We start from the raw sequence: 9,575 nt of genomic DNA, 5'->3' as shown, positions 1-9,575 counted from the left end.
TTCACAAATGAAAATTATTGATGCTGTATAATAAAATTCAACATTTTTCTCAGATTTTGAAATTTTACTATTTAAATAAGGAAATTTATAGCAAAACATTAAAAAGAAACAACTATTTTGGAATATCTGTCACACCACTTTATATTTCTAACTTTTGGGAAATTGTACAATTTGAAATATCATCACTGTGAACATGAATGATAACATTGCATTATCTTAGCAAATGCTTACAAATGTACATTCTAAATCATCAGTTAACTTGCATTTATTATACAGAAAAATAAATTTTAAATATATGAACAGAAACAAAAATTAAGCTGATGGGATTTATTTTTCAAAACATCAACTTCCAGGTTATGTCCTTGGATCAGTACAGATTTGTCTACACTTCCTAATTTCATAAAATGATCAGCTCCCTCATTCTGAACCATATCCCTCTCATTAAAAGAACCTAATATTATGCTGGCTTTTTTTGGCTTCCATGTCACACTGATTTTGTCATATTGAACCAATACTCTTCTAAAAGACCTAACTTTTTCTAACATGAACTGTTTAGTCATATTTTCTCCCCTTCTACATTTGAAATTTATTTTGTTACTCTAATCTTTATATTTATGCATTACATTTCATTTTATTTGATATATTGTTGTAGTCTGCTGAAATTATATTTTAATTGTGTTTCATGCAGGATGATAGCTATCCATCCTAAATATGTGTCCTCAATTTATGAAATTCATAATCATTTGAAACAAAAACTCTTCTCCTGCTATTTCTCCACTTATAATTATCCACTTCAGCCTTACTTTTCCACAATCTCTATTCTGTCTTTTGTCCCCTTTTATTCCATCATATCCTATTCCCACTCCATTGTTGGTTGTAAGCATATAAGATCTGTTTTGCCCTGACTATACCAATTGTAAGGTAACAAACTCAAGAGAATACTGAGATTTACAAAGAAAGTGGGGCCCATGCCAACTTGGTAGTAAATAGGTGTTATTAGGGTTAATTGGGACTATTTATTCACGAGACCCCGTCTTGGCATCAGGAGGACAGAATTGTGGATCTGTACACCTGTCCTCAAACCAGATCAGGTATTAAATAGAAGCAAGATAAAAGGCATGGTGCTAGGGATAGCTCATGGTTATGTGTAAATTTTCTCATGGGATAAATGGGAATTCTTTTGCTCTTACATTAACTCAAAGTACTTAACATTTTCTTTGGAGTCATAAGTCACATTGAGAACCTCTGAGTCCTACCATACATTGGCAAAATTCCTATAATCCTGGACTTAATTTGTGTCATTTTCTATTTACTGCATCCTTGACCACTGTCTCCAAAGTGATTTATTACTCCTAGCATACTGGACCAAATTCAGTCTCAGTTATCTAAATTACTCAACCCAGAAATTATGACTCCCATAATACCATAATCCAGATAACATTTCCTCCTTCCTCAGTTTAGTACACCTCTATCCCTGACCACCCACTTTTCAATCTCCTGAAACCTCACGACCTATATCTTCCCTCCTCCTCAGCTATCCTGGGGGGTCCAGTCTCCGCGAGGTCCTTGGAACCTGACAGAAGGGATAGAATCGGCGAAATGAGTTGAGTCAACACGAGTTAAAGGCAGGAGCAGGTTGACTGACTGTCGCTGCTCTGATTTATTTTTATAGTCTCAGAATCATATCAAACAAGCAAGCTAAGATCATTTCCTTGGTTACAAAAGTTTATAATTTTCATTATCAATCATATAATTCATGTGGTTACAAGTTTGATTATCAATCATGTAGTTAATTTTCTTGTCCCTGCTCAGACCATGATGACTTTAACCTGTCTGTTGTCTAGTTTGTTGCTGCATAGTAAAGTTATTAAGAACTTTCCTGATAATAATCTTTGATATATAATTCATTTAGTGGAATGCTTTTATGTTTTTGTGCCGCGTATGTAATGTTTTTCGATATGCTCCCTTGACAACCTATAGTGAGGGCAGTTACGTTTGTCCACCTGTCCATTGACTCCTTGATTTCCTAGGGATTCTACCTAAACTATCTTGTATCTGTTTTCCCTGTATATATTCTCACATCTCCCTGGAACTCCCAATGCTGTATTTTCTAAAGATTTCATAATGTTGAAGCCTCTTGTATGCCTCAGGGAGAGGCAATCCTGTTAAATTTGGACAGAGTTCACAATCTGTTTCATTCAAGGAATTTCTCTGGAATCCTTCCTTTATAGTCATTCCACTATTAGGATGAGTAAGTATTGCAATCAATAATAGACCTATAAATATTGGTATGCATGGACTCCCTATATATATTGAAGAAGGAAATATTCCATCAGGCAGTGTGACCACCTTGAGTCTTCTTGCTGCAACTGTGTCAAATAGCTTAGAGACCCTGGCTCCCAACACATACCCATACTACCACTTCCACAATCTCAAATTCTGAAATGTTCAGTGGTCAAAATTAACTAATTTATCTTTGTCTCTCTTCATAAACCTGTATTTTCACCATATCTCCATTGTGTCTTTGTCCCTATCACCCTCTTAATGAACTCAATTCTGAATTGTTTTCCACTGAAACAAAATGAAGCCTCCAAACAGGCTAAAATAACAGAACCCACAAAAAGATGGAGTAAAACAAATTATCTACTCAATATATCTTGGAGGAACTTTTTAAATAAAGGTCTGTCTCACAAGTAAAAGGGGAGTGTAGCCCAGCATAGGCGGGGAAACTGGGAAGCCAGGAGGAGGCTTTAAGTCACAGCACAGTTCGGTGCACCTGAGTCCCAGCTTAGCTAGCTAGAGGTACAGTAGGCCAACAAAGACATACTATGAGGGGTGGCTAGGTTGCACAGTGGATAAAGCACCGGCCTTTGAGTCAGCAGTACCTGGGTTCAAATCCAACCTAATAACCTAGAAAAAGAGGATAAATCAGTTCTTGAAATAATCCACTAATCACCTCCAGAAAGATTCCAAATTAAAACTAGCTAAGTTTCAGAATTATCAGCTAAAGATGAAAATAAGCAGTCAAACAATTTTACTACCAAGGAGTCACAGGATTATGCAGGATTTAGTAGCTTCAACATTAAAGGATCATAGGACTGTGACATGATATTCTGGAGGATAAAGGAGCTTGCATTACAACTGAGAATCAACTACCCTGCAAAACTAAACATATCCTTTCAGGAAAATAGATGGACATTCAAAATATGCAACTTTCAAATGTATGTAATCAAAACTGAATAGAAAATTTGATCTCAAAAGATGTATAAAAAAGAAAATGGAAAAGAAACAAATGTTAGTAAGACTAAACTGTTTACATCTCTACAAGGGAAGATAATACTTGTGAATTTTATTTTTATTAAAACAGTTGAAAGGAGCATACTTAAAGAGTATGGGTAAAAGACTGGTGAAAATAAGACAAAAAAGGATTATACTAGGTGAAAAAGGAAGAAGAGGGTAAATAACATCACATGAAGTACAAAGAACCTATTATAGGAGAGGGAAAGGAAGGGTGTAAACATTAAGTGAATCTTAACAGATTTGACTCAAAAGAATACAAATTTCAAACTGTTTAGAAATTTATCCTACCCTACAGGGAAGTAAAAGGGGAAAGAGGAAAGAAAAGTAAAGGTGGGGGGGTGGAAATGAGGGTGCTGATAGGAAGGCAGATTGATGGAGGCAGTAGTCAGAAGCAAGACAATGGTGAGAATGGATAAGGTGAAAGAAAAGTATAAACAGGGAAGATAGAATGGAGGGTAATAGAGTTAGTAATCATAATTGGGAATGGGCATGGGAACAACAAAACAGAAAAGGAAAATAGATTAAAAATAAGAATCTTGGGGTGGCTAGGTGGCACAGGGTTGGCTAGGTGGCGCAGTGGATAGAGCACTGGCCTTGGATTCAGGAGTACCTGAGTTCAAATTCAGCATCAGACACTTAATAATTACCTAGCTGTGTGGCCTTGGGCAAGCCACTTAACCCCATTGCCTTACAAAAAATCAGAATCTTACAATATGTTATTTATAAACACATTTGAAATAGAGATATACTGGGGGCAGAGCCAAGATGGCGACAAGAGAGGATTGTCTCTTAGGCACTCTCATAAAACTCATAAACTAAGGACTCTAAATTTTCGAGAGACAAAACCCACAGAGGGATCCAGTGAGGCAGTTCTCCTACTCAAGGTAACCTGGAAAAGAGCAGAGAGGCTCTGCTCCCCACTCCCCGGGGTTGGAGGGGTGGCCTGCCAGAGAGGTGGCCCACCAGAGAGAAAGAACTTCAGCCTCCCAGAGGCAACCCCAGGGCACTGGGAGCCGAGGCTCACAGCAGCCAGGGAGTCTCCTGACCTATGCCCCAGGGAGCACTGGGTACAACTTGGGGGAATGGGGACATGTACCAGAGTGAGCACCAGCCCTCAGGGCACACAGCAAACAACATGGCCAAGGCAGTCCAGATCCAGGAAAAAGGCAGGTGGAGCTGGTAAGCAGGAACCCCCAAGGCATGAGCCCATTGAACCTAGGGAGGGGAGTGGAGAGAGATTGCCAAGCTCTGCCCCTGGAAAAGGATGCTGTTGTTCTCACCACATTCAGATCCTGATCACAGTCTAGGACCCCCATAGAACAGCAGCCCCCCCCCCACCTCAGCCCTGTGGCAGAAGGGGGCACTTACGGTCATTCACAGACCAGGAGGGAGGACAGAACTTCACACACTGAGATCCTTGTGGGAGTGTCCCAAAAGCTCAGGAAACACCCCCAAAACAGGCTTAGGCTGTGAAAATGAGCAAGCAGAGAAACAAGAGGAACACCATTGAGAAATATTTTGCCTGTGAGCCCAGGAAGGATCAAAACACTCAATCCGAAGATGAGGAAGCACAAGCTCCTGTGCTAAAGACTAAATCTAAAGACTCCAAGAAAAACAGAAATTGGGATCAGGCTATGACAGAGCTCAAAAAAAAGACTTTGAAAATCAAATGAGGGAGTTAGGAAAAAACTGGGAAAAGAAATGAGATGCAGGAAAAACATGAAAATGAAGTCAGCAGCTTAGTCAAGGAAATCCAAAAAAAATGCTGAAGAAAATAGCATGCTAAGAACCAGCTTAGGTCAAATGGATAAAACAGTTCAAAAAAATTATTGAGGAGAAGAATGCTTTAAAAAGCAGAACTGGCCAGATGGAAAAAGAGATAAGAAAGCTCTTGGAGGAAAACAAATCCTTCAGACAAAGAATAGAACTCAGGGAGATTGCTGAATTTATGAGAAACAGGACTCAATACTTCAAAACCAAAAGAATGAAAAATTAGAAGAAAATATGAAACATCTCATTGAAAAAACAACTGATATGGAAAACAGATTTAGGAAAGATAAATTAAAAATTATTGTAATACCTGAAAGTCATGATCAAGAAAAGAGCCTTGACATTAGTTTCAAAGAATTACTACAGGAAAATTGCCATGATATTCTAGAAGCAGAGGGCAAAATAGAATGGAGAGAGTCCACGAATCCCTCCCCCCCCCACTTGAGAAAGAGATCCAAATAAAACAACCCCCCAGGAATATTATAGCCAAGTTCCAGAACTCCCAAGTCAAAGAGAAAATATTACTACCATCCAGAAGGACACAATTCAAATACCGTGGAGCTGCAATCAGGATCTCTCACAGGACTTAGCAGCAATTACATTAAAAGCTTGTAGGGCTTGGAACATAATATACTGGAAGGCAAAAGAGCTTAGAATGTAGCCAAGAATCAACTACCCAGCAAAACTGAATGTCCTCTTCCAGGGGAAAAAGATGGACTTTCAATAAACCAGGGGAATTTCAAATGTTCCTATTGGAATGGCCAGAGCTGAACAGAAGGTTTGAGCTTCAAATACAGGACTCAGGTGGAGAAGGGGAAAATATGAGGGACTTAATGATGATGAACTGCATGTATTTCTGCATAGAAAAATGACACTGATAATACTTATATGAACCTTCTCAATTAACAGAGCAGATAGGAGATTTTATAGATGAAGCACAGGAGAAAGCTGAATTTGAAGATAAAATATGCTGTAAAAATGGAGTCAATAGAACAAAAGGGAAATGTAATGGGAGAAAGAAAAAGGAGAGGGGGAATAGGCCAAGATATTTCATATAATAAGATTTTTCTTTATTACAATGAGCTATTGCAATGATATGGAAGGGGGGAAGGCAAGGGGGAATGAGGGAATCTTCGCTCTCATCAGAGGTGGCTAGGAGAGGAAACAGCATATATACTCAATGGGGTATAGGCATATAGAGTAAGAAGGAGGGGGAGATGGGGAAGGGGGGATGTGAATGAAGGAAGAGAGGATGGACTATGGGGGGATAGTGGTCAGATATAACACATTTTCTTTTTTACTTCTTGCAAGGGGCAGGAATTGGATGGCCTGTCTGGGACCATAGGGCCTGGTGGATGCTGGGCCTAAGGGGTGGTATGGGGGCTCAGGGCCTCTTGGCCCCAGAGCCAGGGACCTGTCTGCTGTGCCACTCAGCTATCCTACAGCAGAGTCAGCGTGAAAGGAGAGAGAAAATATAGTACATGAAAGTGCAGAAATTCAAAAAGAGGGAGTTGTGATCAGCAATGGCAACGGTGGAAAAAAATGGAAGTAACTTTTGCGATGGACTTATCATAAAGAACGTGATCCCCCTGTGATAGAGCTGGTGGTGTTGGAACACAGACTGAGGCACATTTTTTATTATTATTTGGGGGGGCAGTTACAGGGCAAATGGGGCAGGGTGGCCTGCCTGGAGCCACATAGCAGGGTGATCATTAGGTGTCTCAGGCCAAATTTGGACCCGGGTGCTCCTGGCTCAAGGGCCAGTGCTCTGTCCACCATCCACCCACCCCTACTATTATTACTATTTTATTTTATTTTGGGTCTTTTTTTTCCCTTTTTTTGTTTTTTGCAGGGCATTGGGGTTGGGGTGGCTTGCATGTCACACACCTGGGTGATTGTTGGGTGTATGGGGCTGGATATGGGCTCAGGTGCTCCTGACCCCAGGGTTGGTGCTCTGTCCACTGTGCCACCTGGCGATACCTATAATTATTACTATTTTTTTTAATTTTAATATTTTTCTCTCCCCTTTATCACTCAAGCGAGTCTATATTTTGGGGGGGAGGGGATATTTCGTTTACTCTTAAACAAGAATATTAATGTATAAAAAACATTTGTACAAAATGATAATAAATAAATATTAAATAAAAATGATAAAAATGAAATAGAGATATACTAAGAGTAAAGGTAAAAGGATGGAGCAGAATATAGTAATCTTTAGCAGAAGTAAAAGCAGGGGTAGCAATCTGTATTTCAGACAAAGTTAAAGCACAAATAGATCTCATTAAAGGGGATGAGGAAGGGAAAGGTAGGTGGTGCAGTGGACAGAGCACTGACCCTAGAGTTAGACGTGAGTTCAAATCTGACCTCAGACACTTGATACTTACTAGCTGGGTGACTTGAGCAAGTCACTTAACCCCATTCTCCCACAACCCCTTGCTAAAAAAGAATAAGGAAGGAAACTGCATCTTCCTAAAAGATATTATAAACAATGAAGCAATATCAATACTAAACATATATGCACCATGTGGTATAGCAACCAAATCTTAGAAGAGAAGCTAAATGAGTTACAGGAAGACATAGAAAACAAACTATATTTATGGGGAACCTCAATCTCCCTCTCTCAGAATTAGATAAATCTAAACACAGAATAAACAGGAAGTTAAGGTGAACAGAATTTTAGACCAGTTGAATATGAAAAATCTCTGGAGAAAAGTGAATTCGGATAGAAAATATATCTTTTTCTCAGCAGTATATGGCCCCTTGCACAAAAACTGACCATATATTAGGGCATTAAAAACCTTAAAAATAAATTCAGAAAGGCAGATATATTAAATGAATACTTTTCAGATCATGATGCATTAAAAATTATGTGTAATAAAGGCCCATGGAAAATAGATTAAAATTTAATTGGAAGGGGCAGCTAGGTGGCACAGTGGACAGAGCACCAACCCTGGACACAAGAGGATCTGCATTCAAATACAGCTTCAGACAATAATTGCCTAGATGTGTGACCTTGGGCAAGTCACTTAACCCCATTGCCTTAACTAAATAAAAAAATTAATTTAATTAGAAACAATCTAATTTTAAAGAATGACTGGATCAAACAACAAATCATAGAAATAATTTCACTAAAGATAATGACAATAATGATACATCAAAACTTGTGGGATGCAGCCAAAGCAGTTATTAGGAGAACTTTTATATCTCTAAATGCTTATATAAATAAAATAGAGAAAGAAAAGATAAACTGGACAAGTAACTAAAAAATTTTTTAAAAATTAACAATCTCGGGGCAGCTAGGTGGTACAGTGGATAAAGCACTGGCCCTGGAGCCAGGAATACCTGGGTTCAAATCTGGTCTCAGACACTTACTAATTACCTAGCTGTGTGGCCTTGGGCAAGCCACTTAACCCCATTTGCCTTGCAAAATCCAAAAAAAAAAAATTAACAATCTCTAATACCAAATTAGAAATTCTGAAAATCAAAGGAGAGATTCATAAAACTGAAAGAAAACTATTGAACTAATAAAACTAAGAGTTGGTTTTATGAAAAAGCCAAGGGGCAGTCAGGTTGCACAGTGGATAGAGCACCAGCCCTGGAGTCAGGAGTACCTCAGTTCAAATCTAGCCTCAGACACTTAATGATTGCCTAGCTGTGTGACCTTGGGCAAGTCATTTAACCCCATTGCCTTAAATAAATAAAATTTTTTAAAAAAGGAAAAAGCCAGCAAAATAGATAAACATTAGGTTAATTTGATTCCTTTAAAAAAGAAGAAAACCAAATTATTAGTATCAGAAATATTTTCAGCAACATCCATGAGAAAAAAATATTTTACTCAACTGTGTGCCAAGAAATCTGACAATCTAAGTGAAATAGATGAATATTTACAAAAATATAAATTGCCCAGATTAATAGAAGAAATAAAATGAATAGCCCCATTTCAGAAAAAGAGAATAAACAGATCTTCAGTGAACTCCCTAAGAAAAAATCTCCACAGTCATATGGATTTACAAGTGAATTCTATTAAACATTTAAAAAAATAATTCCAACTCTATATAATTAATTGAAAAAATAGGCAAAGGAGCTCTATCAAATTCTTTTTATGACACCAACATGATACTGACATCTAAACCAGGAAGAGCCAAATCAGAGAAAGAAAATTTTAGACCAATTTCACTAATGAGTATTGTGGCAAAATTTTTTTAAAAACATATTAGCAAAGAAGTTCCAGCAATTTATCAATAGGATAATATACTATGATCAGGTAGAATTTATACCAGGAATACAGAGATGGTTCAATATTAGGAATACAATCAGCACAATTGATCATATTAAGAACAAAACTAAAAACTAAACTAAAAAAAACTAATAGAAATCATATGATTATCTTAATAGATGCTGAAAAAGCTTTTGACAAAATATAGCACCCATTCCTGTTAAGAATAAAGAGTATATGAATAAATGGAATTTTCCTTAAAATGATAAGCAATATCTATTTAAATCCA

General features: G+C 37.8%; 1 protein-coding gene across 9 annotated transcripts in view; it reads right to left on the bottom strand.

Moving 5' to 3' along the window:
• ERMARD (ER membrane associated RNA degradation) overlaps positions 1-9,575 on the bottom strand; it is a 183,086-nt gene that overhangs the window by 62,327 nt on the left and 111,184 nt on the right. The window lies entirely within an intron of this gene.

This window comes from Macrotis lagotis, chromosome 5 (assembly GCF_037893015.1).
Source record: "Macrotis lagotis isolate mMagLag1 chromosome 5, bilby.v1.9.chrom.fasta, whole genome shotgun sequence".
Lineage (NCBI taxonomy): Eukaryota > Metazoa > Chordata > Mammalia > Peramelemorphia > Peramelidae > Macrotis > Macrotis lagotis.
This window is presented reverse-complemented; position numbering and strand designations above follow the sequence as displayed.